This window comes from Erpetoichthys calabaricus, chromosome 2 (genome assembly GCF_900747795.2).
Source record: "Erpetoichthys calabaricus chromosome 2, fErpCal1.3, whole genome shotgun sequence".
NCBI classification, from domain to species: domain Eukaryota; kingdom Metazoa; phylum Chordata; class Cladistia; order Polypteriformes; family Polypteridae; genus Erpetoichthys; species Erpetoichthys calabaricus.
The window spans coordinates 52,806,002-52,829,166 of NC_041395.2; the positions used below are offsets into that span (position 1 = coordinate 52,806,002).

Here is a 23,165-nt window from a genome sequence, read left to right on the forward strand (position 1 = left end):
TATCTATCTATCTATCTATCTATCTATCTATCTATCTATCTATCGATGACACTCTGGCATGCAAATTTCAGTTCTATATAAATAAAACTTTAATCACTTTCACAACTGCCAACTATCCCAAATCCCACGGGTCGCTTCCCTTATTTTGTTAATAATTCCCTCTAATACAGTCCTGCAGCTAGACGAGTAACTTTATTACACACAAATGTCAACATGAAAGGCGCTATACTTTAGGAACACCGTAGTTAATCTGATTAGGAGAAAAGGGAACCATCGTGGGCTTTTCGCAATTGGTGGGGTTAACAGCAGCCACAACACCCACGCTATAGGGCGAGACCTGGAAAGGCAAGTTTATTTGTTTTTTTCCCTGCTTTCGCTGTCAGCGTTTCTTGCTCATAAACATATCAAAATTCAAGCGAAAAAAAAAGAACAACAAGAAGAAAGGGGCAGAGGTCTAACAGATGGCATATGCAGATGGCAGCAGGTGAGGTGCGAGCGCTGATAAAGCGGGCCCATCCCAGCCGGGCGGCGACGCTAAACAGATCATTTCGTGCCCTTGCCCTTCGTATCCATTACTCGCCAGGTACAGAAGTGATGCGGCTATCGTCGAGATCTCACTTTTAAACAGCTTTCAAAGGCGAAGAGATGTACTGTACGTTCTGCGGCACCATGATGCGCATTCCACCTCTTTGACGTTCTCCGTGCCGCGTTTATTTAACTCGCCGCCTCTTGTTTCAGGGCCAAAAAACACAAAGAATGCTGGTTAATAGTCTTTAATAGTCCTACTTAGCTAAATCCCACCAGCAATGGGTACAATACAGTTATTGAGATGGAACTGGACTTTTATCGATAGATCATGAAAGACACTGCAACCAATAGGCAGACATTTTTAAAAAGCAGGCGCTGAGATAGATAGATAGATAGATAGATAGATAGATAGATAGATAGATAGATAGATAGATAGATAGATAGATAGATAGATAGATAGATAGATAGATAGATAGATAGGGGCGGCACGGTGGCGCAGTGGGTAGCGCTGCTGCCTCGCAGTTGGGAGATCTGGGGACCCGGGTTCACTTCCCGGGTCCTCCCTGCGTGGAGTTTGCATGTTCTCCCCGTGTTTGCGTGGGTTTCCTCTGGGCACTCCGGTTTCCTCCCACAGTCCAAAGACATGCAGGTTAGGTGGATTGGCAATTCTAAATTGGCCCTGGTGTGCGCTTTGTGTGTGTCCTGCGGTGGGTTGGCACCCTGCCCGGGATTGGTTCCCTGCCTTGTGCCCTGTGTTGGCTGGGTTTGGCTCCAGCAGACCCCCGTGACCCTGTGTTCGGATTCAGCGGGTTGGAAGATGGATGGATGGATGGATAGATGGATGGATGGATAGATAGATAGATAGATAGATAGATAGATAGATAGATAGATATCTTTTTTAAGGCTTTAGCACAATAACGTGTAAAACTAAACTGTAAGTGGAACGTAAGTGACATCGCACATATGCTATACAATGTACTGTACGTTATAAAAGATATTAAAGAGGAAAAGGAAGTTCAGAATTGAATGGCACCATTATACATGTCAGGCGGCAGCAAGACAGGGCCCGAACTGGGGAATGACTTGAAGAAAGCAGCAGGTTAGGAATGACGCATCAATGGCACTGGAAAATGTATCTTCCCCTCAATATGCTACATGCTGTATAATAATAATAATAATAATAATAATAATAATAATAATAAGTTTTATTTATATAGCGCCTTTCCCATATTCATAGCACTATACACTTATGAATGTTTCATTGTACATTTTTTACAGGGGGTGCCTAATGTCCATACGCATCTGCGAAACTCGATTGCACCGAATCTTACCACTGCAGTTTGGGCTAAAGATAATGAAATCATCTGTCCAATATCAGACTTGAAGGAACTGGAGCCAACCCTGTCTGCATGGAGGAGCAAAGTAGGAATTTGCAGTAGATGGGTCCAAACCTTATAATACTCGATTGCACAATTCAGGTCAGGGGCTAGCAAGGTTATTCCTGCAGCATCAGGTGCAAAACAGCAAGCAACGCCAGTCAGGACACCATAAAACTAAGCTACATCTTGTTAATATTGTTTTCCAGATAAACAAAGTCAATGTATATGTAACACCAGTCAAATGTTTGGACACTCCAAGTGAAGTTTATGTTTTATTTATATCTTGATACCTTTGAATTGATTGAGTGTTGTTAATGGCTATTACTGCTTGAAATGATTGAGTTTTAATTTATTACTCACATATAACTGCAAAGCCCGATTTCCAGCAGCCATTCCTTCATTGTCCCAGTGGTCAGTTCTTTTAGCTTATATCATTAATTAGTCATTTTAAATACTATTTGATTATTAGAGAAACCTTTGTAACCCAGCCACAGGGGATGCATAAACCAGTGTGTTTCTTCGTGCCGGTCCCAAGCCCGGATAAATGGGGAGGGTTACGTCAGGAAGGGCATCCAGTGTAAAATTTTGCCAAATCAATATGCAGACAACAATACAAATTTCCATACCGAATCGGTCGAGCCCTGGTTTAACAACGACCGCCACCAGTACTGTTAGCCAACAGGGTTCTGGCAGTAATTTGGGCTACTGTTGGCTGAAGAAGAAGGAGAAGAAGAGGGGGGAGATGTGTCCAGAGGCAGGAGGAGAGGAGGAAAGTAAAGAGAGTGGAACTGAGGGTAGGAACTTTGAATGTTGGCAGTGTGACTGGTAAGGGGAGAGAGTTAGCAGATATGATGGAGAGAAGGAAGGTTGATATATTGTGCGTGCAAGAGACTAAATGGAAAGGGAGTAAAGCCAGGTAGATCGGATGTGGATTCAAATTGTTCTATTATGATGTGGATGGGAGGAGAAATAGAGTAGGAGCTATTCTGAAGGAACAGTATGTCAAGAGTGTTTTGGAGGTGAAAATAGTGTCAGACAGAGTAATGATTATGAAGCTGGAAATTGGAGGTGTGATGATGAATGTTGTTAGTGCATATGCACCACAAGTTGGGTGTGAAATGGGTGAGAAAGAAGATTTTTGGAGTGAGTTGGATGAAGTGATGAACAGTGTACCCAAGGGACAGAAAGTGGTGATTGGAGCGGATTTCAATGGACATGTTGGTGAAGGGAACAGTGGAGACGAGGAGGTGATGGGTAGGTATGGTGTCAAGGAGAGGAATGAAGAAGGTCAGAGAATACAGGATTTTGCCAAAAGGATGGACATGGCTGTGGTGAATACATATTTTAAGAAGATGGAGGAACATAAGGTTATGTACAAGAGTGGAGGAAGATGCACACAGGTAGATTACATCCTATGCAGAAGAGTTGATCTGAAGGAGATTGAAGACTGCAAAGTGGTGGCAGGGGAAAGTGTAGTTAAGCAACATAGGATGGTGATCTGTAGGATGACATTGGAGATCAAGAAGAGGAAGAGAGTCAGGGCAGAGCCAAGGATCAAATGGTGGAATTTGAAAAAGGAAGACTGCCAGGTTGAGTTTAGGGAGAAGGTGAGACAGGCACTGTGTGGCAGTGAAGAGATACCAGACAGCTGGGAAACTACAGCAGATGTAGTAAGGGTGATAGCAAGAAGGGTGATTGGTGTGACATCCGGAAAGAGGAAGGAGGAAAAGGAAACCTGGTGGTGGAATGAGAAAGTACAGGAGAGTATACAGAGGAAGAGGATGGCAAAGAAGAAGTGGGATAGTCAGAGAGATGCAGAAAGTAAACAAGAGTACAAGGAGATAAGGTGCAAGGTGAAGAGAGAGGTGGCAAAGGCTAAAGAAAAGGCATATGATGAGTTGTATGAGAGGTTGGACACTAAGGAGGGAGAAAAGGACCTGTACCGATTGGCTAGACAGAGGGACCAAGCTAGGAAAGATGTGCAGCAGGTTAGGGTGATAAAGGATAAAGATGGAAACGTACTCACAAGTGAGGAGAGTGTGCTGAGCAGATGGAAAGGGTATTTTGAGAGGCTGATGAATGAAGAGAATGAGAGAGAGAAGAGGATGGATGAAGTGGAGATAGTGAATCAGGAAGTGCAACGGATTAGCAAGGAGGAAGTAAGGACAGCTATGAAGAGGATGAAAAATGGAAAGGTCGTTGGTCCAGATGACATACCTATGGAAGCATGGAGGTGTTTAGGAGAGATGGCAGTGGAGTTTTTAACCAAATTGTTTAATGGAATGTCAGAGGGGGACACTTTTACATTTTTTTTGTGCACTGGGTGGTTCCATTAGGCACCCACTGTTGGGGACTGGGGGGTGAGAAGTTAAAAGGCTATCTGTACTTATTAATGGTATTTGCTATCCTGCAAGGGAATCACTGCTTTGAAGTCTGACCTTAGAGAATGTTTGTATTTACCTGGCTTGGAAATATTGGTTCCTAATCAGCATATCTGAACTTATTAATGTTTGGTAACCATACATTTTGTTAACTTATGTTTTTATTAATTGTTAAACCCAGGCAATTTAGAGGTGCCATTGATTAGACTGTTTGTCCAGGACTGACAACAGAGGGGTGAAGTAAATATAAACTGCTGGCCAGCAGAAGGCAGGAGGGAGAGTCCACAGGTTAACGCTGCCAAGACACTCGGACAGGGCACAGGGGCCTCGCAGGCAGACAAAGGTACCTGGCTGGCACGACGTGAGGCACAAGGACGGCAACATATACTTCCAGGGAAGAAGAGACAGCTCCACAAGGAGACGCCAGTTGTGGGTCCAGCGAAAGAGGGAAGCCGCATGAGAGGACCAAGCGAAGCTGACAGACGAGGAATGAGGCGTGCCTAGGTCCCAGCCACAGAAGGAGCCCAGAGTGGAAGAAAAAGGAACAACGAAGAGACGCTGACAGGGAGTCAACAATTTGACACAACTTCTGCCGGGGAACAGAGTGCATCCATGAACAATTAAGTGTTGGGGTAACACAGTGCCCAAACTGGACTCTACACCACTAAAGGTTGTATCCTACAATTCTTGTTTTTATGGACTTTTAGAGTGTGGACTGTGTATTTTCCTTTTAAAAAAAGGACATTAAATCCTGATACGTTTAGGTTCTGTTATGTTCGTTTATCTTTTTAATGTACCTTATATTGTCTTGTACAATAGAACTTACTGTTACTTTTTTCTAAATTACTGTTGTGTATTTCATTGTGTGTTTACTCACCGCCCAATTTAAAGAAACCTGTGTGCTATTATTGGTAAATTTCAGGAGTTCCCAGTCTCTTAATAAAACTGGGTGGCGTAGTCGGATATTTTAATGGTGTCTAAGTTAGATTACCTATAAGTGTGACCAGACACCTGTGACAGGAATCTTGGAAAGTGAGAGGATGCCTGAGAAGTGGAGAAGAAGTGTACTGGTGGCGATATTTAAGAATAAGGGGGATGTGCAGGACTGCAGTAACTACAGGGGGATAAAATTGATGAGCCACAGCATGAAGTTATAGGAAAGAGTAGTGGTAGCTAGGTTAAGATGTGAGGTGATGATTAGTGAGCAGCAGTATGGTTTCATGCCAAGAAAGAGCACCACAGATGCAATGTTTGCTCTGAGGATGTTGATGGAGAAGTTTAGAGAAGGCCAGAAGGAGTTGCATTGCGTCTTTGTGGACCTGGAGAAAGCATATGACAGGGTACCTCGAGAAGAGCTGTGGTATTGTATGAGGAAGTTGGGAGTGGGAGAGAAGTACATAAGAGTTGTACAGGATATGTACGAGGGAAGTGTGACAGTTGTGAGGTCTGCGGTAGGAGTGATAGATGCATTCAACGTGGAGGTGGGATTACATCAGGGATCAGCTCTGAGCCCTTTCTAATTTGCAATGGTGATGGACAGGATGACAGACGAGATTAGACAGGAGTCCCCGTGGACTATGATGTTTGCTGATGACATTGTGATCTGTAGCGATAGTAGGCAGCAGGTTGAGGAGGCCCTGGAGAGGTGGAGATATGCTCTAGAGAGGAAAGGAATGAAGGTCAGTAGGAGCAAGACAGAATACATTTGCGTAAATGAGAGGGAGGTCAGTGGAATGGTGAGGATGCAGGGAGTAGAGTTGGCGAAGATGGATGAGTTTAAATACTTGGGATCAACAGTACACAGTAATGGGGATTGTGGAAGAGAGGTGAAAAAGCGAGTGCAGGCAGGGTGGAATGGGTGGAGAAGTGTGTCAGGAGTGATTTGTGACAGACGGGTATCAGCAAGAGTGAAAGGGAAAGTCTACAGGACGATAGTGAGACCAGCTATGGTATATGGGTTGGAGATGGTGGCACTGACCAGAAAGCAGGAGACTGAGCTGGAGGTAGCACAGTTAAAGATGCTAAGATTTGCACTGGGTGTGACGAGGATGGATAGGATTAGAAATGAGTACATTAGAGGGTCAGCTCAAGTTGGTTTGGACATGTGCAGAGGAGAGATGCTGGGTATATTGGGAGAAGGATGCTAAGGATAGAGCTGCCAGGGAAGAGGAAAAGAGGAAGACCTAAGCGAAGGTTTATGGATGTGGTGAGAAAGGACATGCAGGTAATGGGTGTGACAGAACAAGATGTAGAGGACAGAAAGATATGGAAGAAGATGATCCGCTGTGGCAACCCCTAACGGGAGCAGCCGAAAGAAGAAGAAGATTAGAGAAACCTTTGTAATTGCATTAGTGCCACTGAAACCCATTATTTTGTTCACTTGGCTTCCAAAGTACTAGCATTCCTAAAGTCAGTCAGTCATTTTCTAACCTGCTTAGTCCTGAATAGGGTTGTGGGGGTCTGCCGGAGCCTATCTCAGCTAGCATAGCGTGTAAGGCAGGAACAAACTCTGGATGGGGTACCAGTCCATCATGGAGCAAACACACACACACATCCCAATCGCCCACTAGGGCCAATTTGGTGTTGCCTGAATCTTTGGATTATGGGAGGAAATTGGAGCACCCAGAGGAAACCCGCACAGACATATGGAGAACATGCAAACTTCACTCAAGGAGGACCTGGGACGTGAACCCTGATCTCCTCACTGGGTGGCAGCAGCGCTACCACTGTGCTGCCCCATATGCCTAAAGTTCACTTCTTAATTCAAAAATGGCCAAAATGAAACAGCTTATTTAAGAAATGTGTCAGTCTGTTTTTTTTTCACAGAATGAAGGTTATTCCATGTCACAGACCTCTGAATGCTTTGAAATCACTTCAGGTTTTTTTTTTTTTTTTTGTCTCTTGATTCTATGATACTCCCATGATGTCTAATTATGCTTGATTTAGAGCTTTTCAGAGATCCCCTTCTATTTTTGGCCCTCTAGACCCAAAAACCTTCATGTTTAGGCCATACTTGCACAGGAAATTACATCCTTACGATAAAGAGTAAACCAATAAGGGATTTAGCAAAAAATGATCTGAAGGACTTACAGTAAGTTGTGCATGCCTCATCAACCAACCTCACCTCCTAATGGGATAGGAGAGGTGAAAATGACTCCATTTTCATGAAACTTCAGTAATAAGGCTTTGGTAATACAGGGATGTGAAGTGTCATTTTAGACCAGTTCAAGGTCAGTGATTAAGAATATGAGGTTCTTTTTGATTTCTGATCCTATACAGGGTTCTAACCCTTACTGACTTCTAACATAAATTGAAAATGACAAAATTTCTATTACAATTGTCAATATTTTGACTTTAAACATTTAAATTGAAACACACATTTCAATACTTTAAATATATGATACAACTATTGTTGTTTATGATGTATTGTTGTTTATGATGTTGTGTATGATGTAAGCTAATCATTACATTTCTTATTAACATTCCAAATTATAGGCATCCATCCATCCGTTATCAGCTTATACTAATTCAGACTTGTTATCGCTGTTGCAGGTGACACTGGTATTTGGTGTGTCTTTACAGAAGAAGCCAATTGAGGACCTGCTCATTCTTAAATACAATGGTTCTTTAATGGCACTTTATGGTTCTTTGCTGGGTCCTGTGTTTCCTTGTAGAACTATTGCTTCACAAAGCACCATTTCAATCTGGTTCTTTACATATTAATTTGGTTCTTTGTGCTCTGAAAAACTTCCTAATAAGTAGAATTAGAAAGAAAAAAACTGAAATCTTTAGTGCATGGTAGGCTACCTAGCAGGACACCAACAGACTAAAAAATTAGAATGAAGCCTGAGTTGCTGTATGTACAGTTAGGTCCATAAATATCTGGACAGAGACAACTTTTTTCTAATTTTGGTTCTGTACATTACCACAATGAATTTGAAATGAAACAACTCAGATGCAGTTGAAGTGCAGACTTTCAGCTTTAATTCAGTGGGGTGAACAAAACGATTGCATAAAAATGTGAGGCAACTAAAGCATTTTTTTAACACAATCCCTTCATTTCAGGGGCTCAAAAGTAATTGGACAAATTAAATAACTGGAAATAAAATGTTCATTTCTAATACTTGGTTGAAAACCCTTTGCTGGCAATGGCAGCCTGAAGTCTTGAACTCATGGACATCACCAGATGCTGGGTTTCCTCCTTTTTAATGCTCTGCCAGGCCTTTACTGCAGTGGCTTTCAGTTGCTGTTTGTTTGTGGGCCTTTCTGTCTGAAGTTTAGTCTTCAACAAGTGAAATGCATGCTCAGTTGGGTTAAGATTTTCCACTTCTTTGCTTTAATAAACTCCTGGATTGCTTTGGCTGTCTGTTTTGGGTCATTGTCCATTTGCATCATGAAACGCCGCCCAATCAATTTGACTGCATTTAGCTGGATTTGAGCAGACAGTATGTCTCTGAACACCTCAGAATTCATTTGGCTGCTTCTGTCCTGTGTCACATCATCAATAAACACTAGTGTCCCAGTGCCACTGGCAGCCATGCACGCCCAAGCCGTCACACTGCCTCCACCGTGTTTTACAGATGATGTGGTATGCTTTGGATAATGAGCTGTTCCACGCCTTCTCCATACTTTTTTCTTGCCATCATTCTGGTAGAGGTTGATCTTGGTTTCATCTGTCCAAAGAATGTTTTTCCAGAACTGTGCTGGCTTTTTTAGATGTTCTTTAGCAAAGTCCAATCTAGCCTTTCTATTCTTGAGGCTTATGAGTAGCTTGCACCTTGCAGTGCACCCTCTGTATTTACTTTCACGCAGTCTTCTCTTTATGGTAGACTTGGATATCGATACGCCTACCCCCTGGAGAGTGTTGTTCATTTGGTTGGCTGTTGTGAAGGGGTTTCTCTTCACCATGGAAATGATTCTGCGATCATCCACCACTGTTGTCTTCTGTGGACGTCCAGGTCTTTTTGCGTTGCTGAGTTCACCAGTGCTTGCTTTCTTTCTCAGGATGTACCAAACTGTAGATTTTGCCATTCGTAATATTGTAGCAATTTCTCGGATGGGTTTTTTTTCTGTTTTCGCAGATTAAGGATAGCTTCTAATTGTCCAATTACTTTTGAGCCCCTGAAATGAAGGGATTGTGTTCAAAAAATGCTTTAGTTGCCTCACATTTTTATGCAATCGTTTTGTTCACTGCACTGAATTTAAGCTGAAAGTCTGCACTTCAACTGCATCTGAGTTGTTTCATTTAAAATTCATTGTGGTAATGTACAGAACCAAAATTAGAAAAAAGTTGTCTCTGTCCAAATATTTATGGACCTAACTGCCATAGCAAGAGTCTTTTTAAAATCATGACCCATTGCTATTTCATAAATCTGTTACCATCTATTCATGGATATTAACTGAAAGGAGCCTGTTTACAAACCTAAACAAATAAATTTACTTTCTGAACCCCTCATATGGATAGGTCTTTTAGGACCCAAAAATGGTTACCCTGTGTCATCGTTCTGAGGAACTTTATGCATGTTGTTTGCTTGTCAACAACCTTATCGTCTTACGTAGTTACACATTTGGACTTTCCTTTCTTTTTCCATCCATGTAAGCTCCAGTTTGCCCTCTCCTTTCATGACAGTAATACACATTTGCATGAAATCTTCAGTTTCTGAGCCATCATTCTCAAAACACAACAGGCTGAATTTTTTCTTGAAAAGGTTGTTTCATTTTGACCTTTTTGGAACCCAGAACTGAACTTTAGGAATTCCAGCACCTTGCAACTAAAGTGCTGAGAATACCAGGTTTCAGTAGTGATAATACATTTACAACCAATTAGGATTTCAAATGAGTAATCAATCGTACGCTAAGGGAGGTGACCATTAAGACTCTGAAGGAATGGCTGCTGGAAATTTGTTATGTGTGAATAATAAATAACAAATTTGACATTTAAACCAGTTATAGCCACTAGCAACATAAATAATGGCTCTATTTTATATTAATTTATTGGTATCTCCATAAAAAAAATAATTTGCTTAAAAAATATGAAACTTTCTTGGTGTGCTCAGACTTTAGACTAAAGTGACCCTTCTGTGCTCAACACCTGAGCAAAGCCCTTAACTTGCAATTGCTCCAGGGGCGCTGTACAATGGGTGAACCTGCCATAGCCTAAGGGGTATGCGAAAACGAACAAATTCCTAATACAAGAAATTGTATAAGGTGAAAAAAAAGGCGCAGAAGCCAATTCCGACAACAGAGTGTAAGTGCAGGCCGCTGAGGTGAGTCACGATAGGTATTACCTGCTTGTAGTTAGAGCCTTCGCAATTCTGACTGCATACGTCACAAGGAGGCGGGCAACAACGCTGGCGGACACTCACGCCCACACTCACTTCCATTGGATCCGGCGCTTGACAGTCAAGATGACGGACCCGTACTGTTCAGACTACAGTAATAAGAAAGTGTTTTTAAAGTGCAGGTGGCGTAAGAATTAATTCTTTATACATACCAACGGACCAGTCTCGTTCGCTCAGTTTAACAATATTTTGCGATCGTATTCATTCGTTTTCCAAGTCCGCCTAATAAATTGCAGGATGACTGGGGCTGCCCCCTATTCTCCTATTCTGAAAGCATCTAATACAAAGCAGGGAACTGCTCACTCACACGCGTGTCCTTACCTCAATTTGTAGCCTATAACCTCTTATCATCGCATAACGGAGCACTGTTGTCCGTTTCAGCAGCGCCTGCCTGGCACAAGGGACCAACACTAGACAAGCAAACAGCCTTTCGATAGACACGTTCACGTTCACGCACACACCTACACAGATCATGCTGAGTTGCTGTGCAAGTTTATCGAATGTGGGAGGAAGTCGAGCATCGGGGGGGAAAAAGGAAACTATGCGAACCAGAGAGACAACAGCGCTGAGCAGTGTGTCACTTTCCATGCTTCCGACTGCAATTGAAGAACTCAGTTCCAAAATCAGCTAAGTAGAAAAGATAAATTTTGGAGATAAATAGGAAAATCTGGGTCCGTAAGAAGATTTTGAAACTAAATCCCTAAAACTCTAGCGCTACACTGTTGCAATTAGCAGGTTTTGAAGCTCAAACATATTTTCGGCGCATGACCAACTGCATGAAAAGTCACGATCACGTGCTCACTAAATTTTACCAAAAGGTGTAATTAGCAGATTTTGGAACTCACGTCTTCAATTACGGTTATGGAGAGTAAGGAAAATAAAGTCGCGGAGGCATTTCATTCTGTAACCCAAGCCCACTTAGTTTTTGGGTGCGCTGTTCCTTTAAAGCAGGGGTCTGCAACCTTCACTATCAAAAGAGCCATTTTGCTCCCTCTTCCTCCAAAGAAAAATAGTCTGGAGCCGCAAAACATAACACAGCTTATAAACTTTTAAAAGTTTTAATCTTTTTTTAGATTTTACATGTTACAACCACGGAATACAACAAACAGAAGTGCAGTGTGCATGTGTAGGCCTACTTTGAAATAAATTTAACTGAACTGCAGGCCTATTTGAGTCCTTCCTATACCTGTATAAAATTAAAATAAAAACTAGCCCACTTTAATATAAATAAAACATTTAGCTGTAGCTTAGCAGCTTTAAAAAAGTAAACATAAAATTCCATTTCAGTGTGCTCTATCTATCTATCTCATCCTCTTCAGGTTTCCCTCTCAGCCAGCAATCAACTGAAGCACCTGAACATACAAAAAAACCTACATCAGCTCCGGGTCTGAAATAAATGTGTTTTTTTTTTTTTTAAATATTAGCCTATTAAATGCTATTGTTCTCACCTGTTTAATGTGACTTCTGTTTCTGAAGTTCGCTGCAGATCATCTCTAGCACTTTGAGCTACTTTTTGTATGAAAATGTGCTATATAAATAAATGTTGTTGTTGTTCTATGTCGGGGCTATACGATGTGACTTTGACCTTCACACAGGACTGCAGGCTCATGTGTGAGGTGGGAGAGATAGTTGGACTTTATGAAGTTCATTCTTGAGAAAACTTGCTCACATAAGTATGTTGAGCCAAAGATGGACAGGACTCCAAATGCATATTTTTTCATGTTCATATATGTTTCGGGAATGGCACTCCATGTATTGAAAACAAGTTTGTCGGGTTTGGGGAGGTTTTCAATATCAGTCCATTTGTGCTCTTTAGCGAGAGTAGCCTTCTGACGGGCGACTTCTTCAAGATCCGCTGTCAGGCATTTGAACTTGGACACCCATAAATCTTTATCCGCTATGCGGCCAGTTCAATTTCTAGATCGGGCTTACTTACTCCTGTGAATGCGGATGTGTTCAGCAGGGATGGGTCGATGTCCAGGGAAGGAGAGAGTGTTTTTTTTCTTTCTGAACTCACTGAATCTTTCTCTAAATGCAGCTTGCATTGCAATAATTGTACTGTGGAAATAATCACAATTTATGTGAATGTTCACTGCTTTGAACTCTCTCAGGGAGGGGAAGTGAGAGAGTGTACCTTTCTGTACATCTCTGGCAAACACTGTCATCATGCGCTCAAACACCAAAACATTTAAAGTCAGAGAATAGATGCTCTGATATTTTTATGAACGATTCTTTCATGTATTCTCCTTCTGTGAACGGCTTACCCCTCCTTACGATCTCTTGAGCTGCCACAAAACTAGCAGCTGTAGTTGATTGTGGAGAAGTGATCCACTTTTTGAAAGTATGTTTGCTCTGTTCAGCTTTCCGTTGCAGTTCCGAAATTGCTCTCTTTCGCTCATCTTCACTTGGGTATTTTTCAGTGAATGCTGAGTGCTTGTTTCGAAAATGTCTTTCAACGTTACATTTTTTGTTGTTCGATAATTTATCGCCACATATTAAGCACACCGGTAAGCCAGCGTCGTTGGCGGTGAAGGCAAATGCTTCTGTCCACGCAGAATTAAACTCTCTGTTCTCTTCTGGGATTTTTCATTTTTGGGATTTATTCATGGTTAGTGCAGGGGTCGCACACTCCAGAAGCCACCTGCAGGTAAAGGCGAGGGCTATAGACGTAGATGTGACGCATATTTTAGTTGACAAATTATAAATAAAAATAAAAATTAGATGTTAAAGTGTATAACAGTAGTAGTAGTAAATAAACATTATATATATATTACATATATTATATACAAATTAAATTAAGAAATTGCCGTTATTCATTTTCATGTTTTTTTTTTTTTTGGTCAAGTCCAAAAGGAGCCATTACAAGGAGGCTGAAGAGCCGCATGTGGCTCCAGAGCCGCGGGGTTGCCGACCCCTGCTTTAAAGTAAAGCGCAAATACCGAGGTCGCTATACAGGTAAGAGACTTGCTTATTCCGATTTGACTACACATTTTCTAACCGAAACGTACCCTTTATAATATATGCACATACAAACCCGAATTCTAAAAATCAAAGACGGGTGACCGGATTGAGATCACATCCGTCTGTCAGGTCTGTGCAAACCAACAAGTTATTTTCATATTGTTATAAAAGTTGATTTCTACATCCATTGCGCAATCTATCAGAATTGCCTATCTGGTAAGTTTCTGTTTAAAATTAGCCAGTTCCGAGGTCAGGCTGATCTCTCACCTTCCTTTGATCTAATGAAGCTTCGGGGAATAATATATTTTTTTCGCGATGGCGTATCATCATAGCTCAGTTACACGCTGGCAAGTTAAGCAAACAAATGTTGGAATCTCTATAAATGTTATTTCTAGTAAATATAGAAAAGGGTGTTTAAAATCTCAGGTCATAGACTAATACTTGCTTACCACGCACAGACTGTAATGTCTTTTCACTTGTCCAGTAAATGGCCGACAGAATAAAGGCGCTGGCCTCTAGAGATAACTCGGCTGGGGACTCTGGTTTTGATCAGGACCTTCTATTTCATTAATTTGGTGAATTTATTAGTGCGAAGTACAGACTAATAATTTGTTATAATCATTTATAAGAGAGACTTATTAGCATATGCAGATTATATTTCAAGGTTAATGACTGAGTGCTGTTATGAACAGTGCTGCACATTCTCTCTCTGATACACTAACACTGAGGACTTTCAGCCAATATGCAGCAGAAGTGTGTCCATAACTGCTGCTGGGGCTCCTTTATACCATTGGCGATATGCCTGGCCCAGCAAACATGCACACAGTTGGCCCCCAGTGGGTAGTCCATGGGCAGTTTGGACTAGGTAAACCCACTTAAATATCGCACGGGCCCAGTGTGGAGGCCGCTACAAGGTGCCCCTTAGCAAAATTCCTCTGGTAGCCCAAAATGGGTTAATCGCCAGCAGAACAAGTTCATTAAGGCCCTAATTGACCCAGTGATAGTTGGTAAAGCTGGCCAGTGTAACCACTACCTTATAATGTCATCACTGAGCAAGTAATTCAGAGAATGAGTATTTTCCATGGGTTTTAGATTTTGTTTGTAGAACTTTGAAATAACATTTTGAACTCCTTTAAAAAGTATTGTTTTTATATTGGCTACAATTGCACAACTTGTTGTACATTATTTGCAATGATTATGTGTCCAGGATTGTAACAAAAAATAAAAAAATAAAGCTGGACTCATACCAGTAAACACAAAGGGAGTTTGTGTTTTCAATGAATACATTTTTTTTTAAATTCCCTTTCTTATTAATTATTAAATTGTAAATCTTAATTACACATAATTTAATTGGTAGAAAAACAACTAAACACTAAAGAAAATTTTAAGGAAAGGAGCAAGGAGAAGTAAGGAGTAGTTCTTTGGGAGTGGTAATACCTCACAGTAATGGAGACCAGGGTTCACATCCCAGGTCCTCCCTTCATGGAGTTTGCATGTTGTCTCCGTATCTTTGTTAGTTTCCTCCTACAGTCCAAAACCATGCAGGTTAGGTGGACTGGTGGGGCTAAATTGACTCGCGTGTGTGTTCAGGCTGTGATGGGCAGAAGTCCTGTCCATGGGATTGGCAACTGACCCTGGATAAGTGGGTATAGAAAATGGATGGATGGACTTTTCCAGGTTCATTAGCAAATTTAGTCTCCCTGCCCGTGTGCCTACACTGGGCCAGTGTTTTAGGGACAATGTTGCCCCAATGTGTAAATCCCAATAGGGCCATTGTTGGCTGCCCACATAGGGGGCCAGTATATCTGCCCACATAATGGCCCAATGTCAGTTTGTTTGCTGAGGCTTTACTATGACTGCCAAGTCAGAGGTTTTATTTCATTTTTGTCATTCTGTTATTTGTTCAGAGGATAGCGTGTGTATATATTTATTTATTTATTGAATTATTTAAAGTGCTTCTGTTAAAAGCCAAATTTTCCTATCTATCTATCTATCTATCTATCTATCTATCTATCTATCTATCTATCTATCTATCTATCTATCTATCTATCTATCTATCTATCTATCTAATGAAGATAATCAGCAACTTCCCATGAACACTTTTGCATTTACATAACCTCGGTGTTAATTCCAGTAATTTGTGTTTTTCTCTTTACGCCACTTTTAAGTCGTCTTTCTATCCTAATTTTACATAGCAACATTTACAACTTGGACCACCACAAGACACTCTTTAGAGATAAGACTACAAGCCATCATGACATACTGTACATGACTGATGATAATAATAATGATACATTTTATTCATATAGCATTGCTGCCATTAATTATAGCCAGTGTACTGTTCTATGCTGTGGTCTCCTGAACAAAACCAAAGCCAGATCTGTCACAGGACTGACCCTGGACACTATGGAGACTTTTGTGGAAAAGAGGATGAAGACAAAATTGAATGGCATCATGAAAGATTCTGCTCATCCCCATCCGTGAGGCACTTTCTTGGAGTACTTTCAGCCACAGACTCGTACCTCCATGGTAAAATAAGAAGCACGTCCAGGGATCATTTCTGCCTGCTGTCATCAGGCAGGTTTGCGTTTTTCCCTTGGGGATTAATACGTTATATGTAATCTAATCTATTCTGAGGAGACATGACAATGACATTGTCTCAAAACTAAATGTGTCTGATCAAAATATTGTATCCAAATTAAGGAATGAGCTTGCGGATGGTGACCCAAAAACAGATAAGATGGCTTTCATTTTATAGCTCACCTACTAAAGGTGCTTCACCCACTAACAAGGAGCTCTCCCCCAGAAGAACACCACCATCGTTTTGAAATGTCACAATACCAACACATGCTTTTTTAAGCCAACCATGAGAAAGTAAGTCACATAAAGGAGTGTGGATTTGAACAGAAGCCATCCGCCTGTTTGTGCTGCCATGGCCGTCTCACAGGAACGCGTTCTTGTTTCAGCTCCCACTCTTTACCTGTCACTTTCTCCGTTTACAATAAAAGTTGCTGCTCAGAATCTCCCAGGGTTTCAAGATTATGTGAAAGACATGAAAGTGCAATTGTGCACTTTTTTTAATTGCATACAGATGTAGATTAAAATAGAACTTGCCATTCTGGTAGCCCTACTGACAAATTTAATCAAAGCGAATAAAACACAACCTGAAAACTAAAGTTCTTTTTCCTCTATTACCGCCTGCAATTTCACTAATAAGATGTTCAGATTGCAAGACACACCTTTTGTATGCATTGGGTTACCTAATCAGTGATGTTCTTGGGGTCCTCAGGTGTTTCAAAATCATATATACCCTTTTGCCCAGGTAAACCAGCCGAGTTTGATCCCGTGCCGGCTCTCATCGGATCCGTTTTCTTGATCCATAGTCACCTATTGGCTTCCTCCATGGCTTCTGTCACAGCATTCCTTGTTGCAGTTCCTATTATTTCCAGACAAGACCATGACTTGCAGAGCCCCAACAAGTCTACCTCACTCGGCTCACAGAAAGTCCACCAACCACTAATCCAGCACTCCTCTACAAGCTCCTGGTGTTTTGCTTTGTTTCTTTCATTCATTCATTAGCCTCTTCTTCCACGGGTTCTTCTCAGGGCACTGTGAGGTTGAACACGATCAGTGAAAAAATAATCACATCTGGGCTGAGTATTGGTTATGTGGTGGTGTCTGGAAATTTTAGCTGCTTGCCCAGATCTGCTCTAATCTGCCAGTTAGAGGATGTGGTGAGAAGACCAGCCCTAGATTTTGACTGAGCGTAGGGTTTCTCTCCTGCCTTGATGAAGAAGATAATCTTTGGTGGACGATGGCGTTGACTGCAGTGGTTACATGGTCGACAACTGCCTTCAGCACACCTGGTCATGGCCACCTTGAACTGCCTTTACACAGCGGGTAAGAAGGTTTTCCCAAAGACTCATTCTGAGCACAGCAACGGCAAGCAACTGCCTTGCATTTAATCTGTATGTGGAGGTTTGTAGGTCTTAGGAGGACATTATAGACAGCTTTGGAAAAAAAAATAGTGAATGCGACGGGGGGTCTGTCTGCCAGATGTTCTCACACAGTGCACCCTTCCGTCTTGTCCATGCTACCTAAGTTCCACCATCCTGTTTGCTTGTTTGTTCTTCCACAGCTGCTCAGATATGCTCCTGATAAGGATGGTGTCTTAGAAATTAGGCCTAGGCTGGCTCTCCATCTTGCCACTATTCTCACTAGAGCTTTCTATGTGAAGCGGAATTCTGTCATTTCCTCCCTGTTCGCACTTCCAACTCCTACTTTTGGAAAGGATCTGAAGGTATCCACAGCTGGATAGTTCATTTGTGCTAAACATAAGCTACGTATTTAACAAGGGGGTACTTCATTCCTTTAGCTTGTAGGCCAAGTGTTACATCGACACACACACACACCTCAAAACAGATGATGGGAGGACAGATCCCTTAAACTAGGGGTGTCAAACTCCGGCCTGGAGGGCCGCAGTGCTACAGGTTTTCATTCTAACCCTTTTCCTAATCACTGAGTAGTTTTCACTGCTAATTAACTCCTTTTCCCTTCATTTCAATAGCCCAGTTTTTAAGGATTCAGTCCTCTGAATTGATTTGTTTCTTCATTAAATGGCAGACAAACAGAAATGAGACATGAAACGAGCCAACAGATGACCAGCTAAACTGGGATTTCAAACTCCAACCAGTCTCTTAATGAGAAGCTGATTCTTGCTGTTAATTAAGCCTATTATTTAATTCAATGGCTTGTTGCTGCTCTCATTCTGCTACAGCAGCAATTTCCAAATCTGTTGATTTTTCTGTTTTTTCTGTCATATGGTGGCTTGTTTGATGTCTCATTATTGTTTGGCTACTAATTAAGGAAAAAGAGACAATTAAGAGGCCTGAGTCAAGTTAATTAAAACTAAAGCAAAAAGAAGTTAATTAGCAGTAAAAAATGGCTCACTAATGAAGAAGATGGTTAGAATGAAGACATGCAGCCACTGCGGCCCTCCAGGACCAGAGTTCGACACCTGTGCCTTAAACCAAGGTCCTCAATCACGGTCTTGGAGGGCCGCAGTGGCTACGTGTTTTCATTCCCAGCCAGTGTCCTAATTAGAACTCAGTGAGTGTGAGTGGGCACCCTGTGTTATTTAAAGAACAGGAATCTATCAAAATCTGCTCTTCACAACACGTTTGTGGAAGTGTATCATGTCACGAACAAAGGAGATTTCTGAGGACCTCAGAAAAAGAGTTGTTGATTCTCATCAGGCTGGAAAAGGTTACAAAACCATCTCTAAAGAGTTTGGACTCCACCAATCCACAGTCAGATAGACTGTGTACAAATGGAAGAAATTCTAGACCATTGTTACACTCACCCGGAAGTGGTCGACCAACAAAGATCACCCAAGAGCAAGGCGTGTAATAGTCGACGAGGTCACAAAGGACCCCAGGGTAACTTCTAAGCAACTGAAGGCCTCTCTCAAATTGGCTAATGTTCATGTTCATGAGTCCACCATCAGGAGAACACTGAACAACAATGGTGCGCATGGCAAAGTTGCAAGGAGAAAGCCACTGCTCTCCAAAAAAAAAAATTGCTGCTCGTTTGCAGTTTGCTAAAGATCACATGGACAAACCAGAAGGCTATTGGAAGAATGTTTTGTGAATGGATGAGACCAAAATAGAACTTTTTGGTTTAAATGAAAAGCGTTATGTTTGGAGAAAGGAAAAGACTGCATTCCAGCATAAGAACCTTATCCCATCTGTGAAACATGGTGGTGGTAGTATCATGGTTTGGGCCTGTTTTGCTGCATCTGGGCCAGGACGGCTTGCCTTCATTGATGGAACAATCCATCCATCCATCCTCTTTCGCTTATCCGAGATCGGGTCGCGGGGGCAGCAGCTTGAGCAGAGATGCCCAGACTTAACTCTCCCAAGGCGTTCCCAGGCCAGCCGAGAGACATAGTCCATCCAGCGTGTCTGTTTCAGTATATTCGAGTGAAGTCAGACGAGGTGGCTCGGGCATCTGATCAGGATGCCTCGAGGACGCCTCCCTGGTGAGGTGTTCCGGGCATGTCTAACCGGGAGGAGGCCCCTGGGAAGACCCAGGACACGCTGGAGGGAACAATGAATTCTGAATTATATCAGAGAATTCTAAAGGAAAATGTCAGGACATCTGTCCATGAACTGAATCTCAAGAGAAGGTGGTCATGCAGCAAGACAACACTCTAAGCGCACAAGTCGTTCTACAAAAGAATGGATAAAGAAGAATAAAGTTAATGTTTTGGAATGGCCAAGTCAAAGTCCTGACCTTAATCCAATCGAAATGTTGTGGAAGGACCTGAAGCGAACAGTTAATGTGAGGAAACCCACCAACATCCCAGAGTTGAAGCTGTTCTGTACGGAGGAATGGGCTAAAATTCCTCCAAGCCGGTGTGCTGGACTGATCAACAGTTACCGGAAACGTTTAATTGCAGTTATTGCTGCAAAGGGGGGTCACACCAGATACTGAAAGCAAAGGTTCACATACTTATGCAACTAACAAATATGTAATATTCGATCATTTTCCTTAATAAATAAATGACCAAGTATAATATTTATGTCTCATTTGTTTAACTGGTTTCTCTTTATCTACTTTTAGGACTTGAGTGAAAATCTGATGATGTTTTAGGTCATATTTATGCAGAAATACAGAAAATTCTAAAGGGTTCACAAACTTTCAAGCACAACTGTAACTGCAGAGAATTAAATAGAGCACACAAGTATAACAAAACATGAGAAAAAGAAAACGGCTGAATAATTACACCATTGCTTGCTAGATGGCCAGTGTGCACAAGGACTGAGGGGAGTAGTTTGTCCCAAATTCATTTATATGTTTCTGAATACTCAACTGCAGTTCCACACTGTAGTCACTAGAGGGACCCTGCCACATTTTTAGTTCTCTTTCTAACTGCTGACACAGCGCATGTTTAAGTTACCTTAAAATAAAGCTAACCTGGCAGGATTACACAACATACAGTAATTAAGATTATTTTTAAGCCTAAATGTGTTATTTACTTATCAATGCATTCATTCATCCATCCTAACCCACATATCCAGGGGAGGTACAGAGGGAAGTTACGTACTGTATTTGTATAATTAAATAGAAACATTTAAATATGTCTGATGACCACAATTCTAACATCACACATAGGCCTTTCACAGAATATTCAGAGAATATGGGATGGCACTGCACAATGAAATACTTCTTGTGTTATCCTACACTATATTGCATGCACAAAGACCCATTTTAACTGAAAAAAACCTAAAACACTTGCAATATCTCAATGGGAAAGTGATGTATTATATTATTTAAAAGAGGAAAAAATTAAATACTCTCCATATTTTTTTTTCCAGAATTCATTAATTCTGTTCTACAATAAACATGGCAAGTGTCTGCTACAACTTTTCAGTTGTCTTAACACACACAGTATAAGCAGCCATTTCAGGCTCAGCTCTCTTGGTTGCTAGATGGTGAGGTGCAAGTGCTCATCCAGATGGAATTTTATATTACTAAGACTGCATTGGGGCGGCACAGTGCCGCAGTGGGTAGCGCTGCTGCCTCGCAGTTGGGAGACCTGGCGACCTGGGTTCGATCCCCGGGTCCTCCCTGCGTGGAGTTTGCATGTTCTCCCCGTGTCTGCGTGGGTTTCCTCCGGGCGCTCCAGTTTCCTCCCACATTCCAAAGACATGCAGGTTAGGTAGATTGGCGATTCTAAATTGGCCCTAGTGTGTGCTTGGTGTGTGGGTGTGTTTGTGTGTGTCCTGCGGTGGGTTGGCACCCTGCCCAGGATTGTTTCCTGCCTTGTGCTGGGATTGGCTCCAGCAGACCCCCGTGACCCTGTGTTCGGATTCAGCGGGTTGGAAAATGGATGGATGGAAGACTGCATTGATAGAATTTTGTCACATTTCAGCATTCAAATAGTATATCAGCCCTGAATAGTACATCTGTGCCCAATCTTCCATTTTTAGGTACTGTTAAGTATTTATCCATTATTTGTTTTTGCAAACCATATTTTTTACGTACCTGTTCAAGAGGAGCTTAAACATATCAGAGCTGGGATGAATTAACTTATCCAATTCTGCACCCATTATCTTTTTAAAAGCACTGTCCTTTATGATATCACCCTCCTTTCATCAGCTATTGGTAACAAATCTTGCAGTGACCCTGCAAGAACAGTTCCGACTGTTCCACTTACACCATGAAACTCATTTAAGCACTTGATGGTAACATACTATTGCCACCTCCAAGCAGAGTTCCCAGCAAACAGCTAGAAGACCTCTCTGGCTCCTTCAGAAAGCAGCTGCATGGCTGGTGCCTTCAGTTCTTTGTTTTGCACGTATTACTCCTTTACTTGACTTGATTCGCTGGCTTCCAGATGCAGCGGGTACTCAGGCTCATGGCTCAAAACACCAGTACATCCAGTCTCTGGTCTCCTTACTCAACCATGTAATAAGTGTTCAATCACCAGGTGAGCTACACCTAGAGGATGCTTCTCAGTCCTTGTGCCCAAGCCATCCAATCTGATCCAAGTCCTCACATCCTGAAGACTGCATAACAGGACTGCAGTGATACCAACTTAATGACCCAAAGTTTTATTGTTTTATTTGAGCTTTTCATCTAGCATGGAGATGAACTGTGCTATTACACTCATTCTAATCTGTTTCTCATTACTTTATAATCATTCAAATTACTTGGATGGACTATGGTTTGCTTTTGTACAGTAAATCACTTTGGACTATAAGACATTTGCTAAATAAAGAATAGTAATTACTTAAATTAACTTACAAAAGTCCACAAGACAATTAACCTAACATGTAGGCCTGAAAAGGTTTGGGAGTAGATCAAAATGTTTGTAGGAAACTGTGCAAACATGGAAAAGGTGCACATGCTCCACAGATGGTTACATGAGCAGGAAATGAGACCCAGGAGTGTGAGGCTGCAGAGCTTACCACTGTGCTACCATACTTACTACCTCATCAATATTTATAATGCTGTCACTCTGCAATGCAACTTCTGTTGTTAATTGCTGTAAGGCACAAACATTAAACTCCAGATTTACAGATCAGAACATCTCCAACACAAGCTGGATTGAGTGTATACAATAACACAATTCTGGCTTAGCAACCATGTTGCTTGAGTGTTGTTAATTATTTATAAAGATATTACTGCCACACAACAGTGTATGTGCCTAACTAGAAGCACCCTGTAAATATGGTTTTATGGAAAATGCAGTTATTTACTGTGTCAATAAATTATTAACCTGATTAAAGTATACAATAATGTTGTAATTAATGCTGGTAGCCACAGAAATTTTTGCAGCAGGAATTTTTTTTTTTATAAAGTTTCAGTATTTCACAATTTGATCAACTACACATTAGGTGGACTCTTTTTCTACATTTTGTTCTGGATGCTTACAGCAGATATGGCTCTGTGGCAGACACTCTCTTTATGTAACAGTGTCTCAAGCGTATGTTTAAAAAAAAGCTAGAGACACATGTAACATTCTCCACTAAATGACATACTTTAACCAGAAAAATCATTAATGAACA

At 41.5% G+C, this 23,165-nt stretch overlaps 1 long non-coding RNA gene across 1 annotated transcript in view; it reads left to right on the forward strand.

Annotated features, from left to right (window-relative positions):
* The first annotated feature begins 13,485 nt into the window (after positions 1 to 13,485).
* The window catches only part of LOC114645894 (uncharacterized), a 44,094-nt gene continuing 34,414 nt past the window's right edge, over positions 13,486 to 23,165 (forward strand). Inside the window, exon 1 of the long non-coding RNA XR_003715219.2 lies at positions 13,486 to 13,584. This is a non-coding gene — a long non-coding RNA (uncharacterized LOC114645894). The remainder of the gene's footprint in view (positions 13,585 to 23,165) is intronic.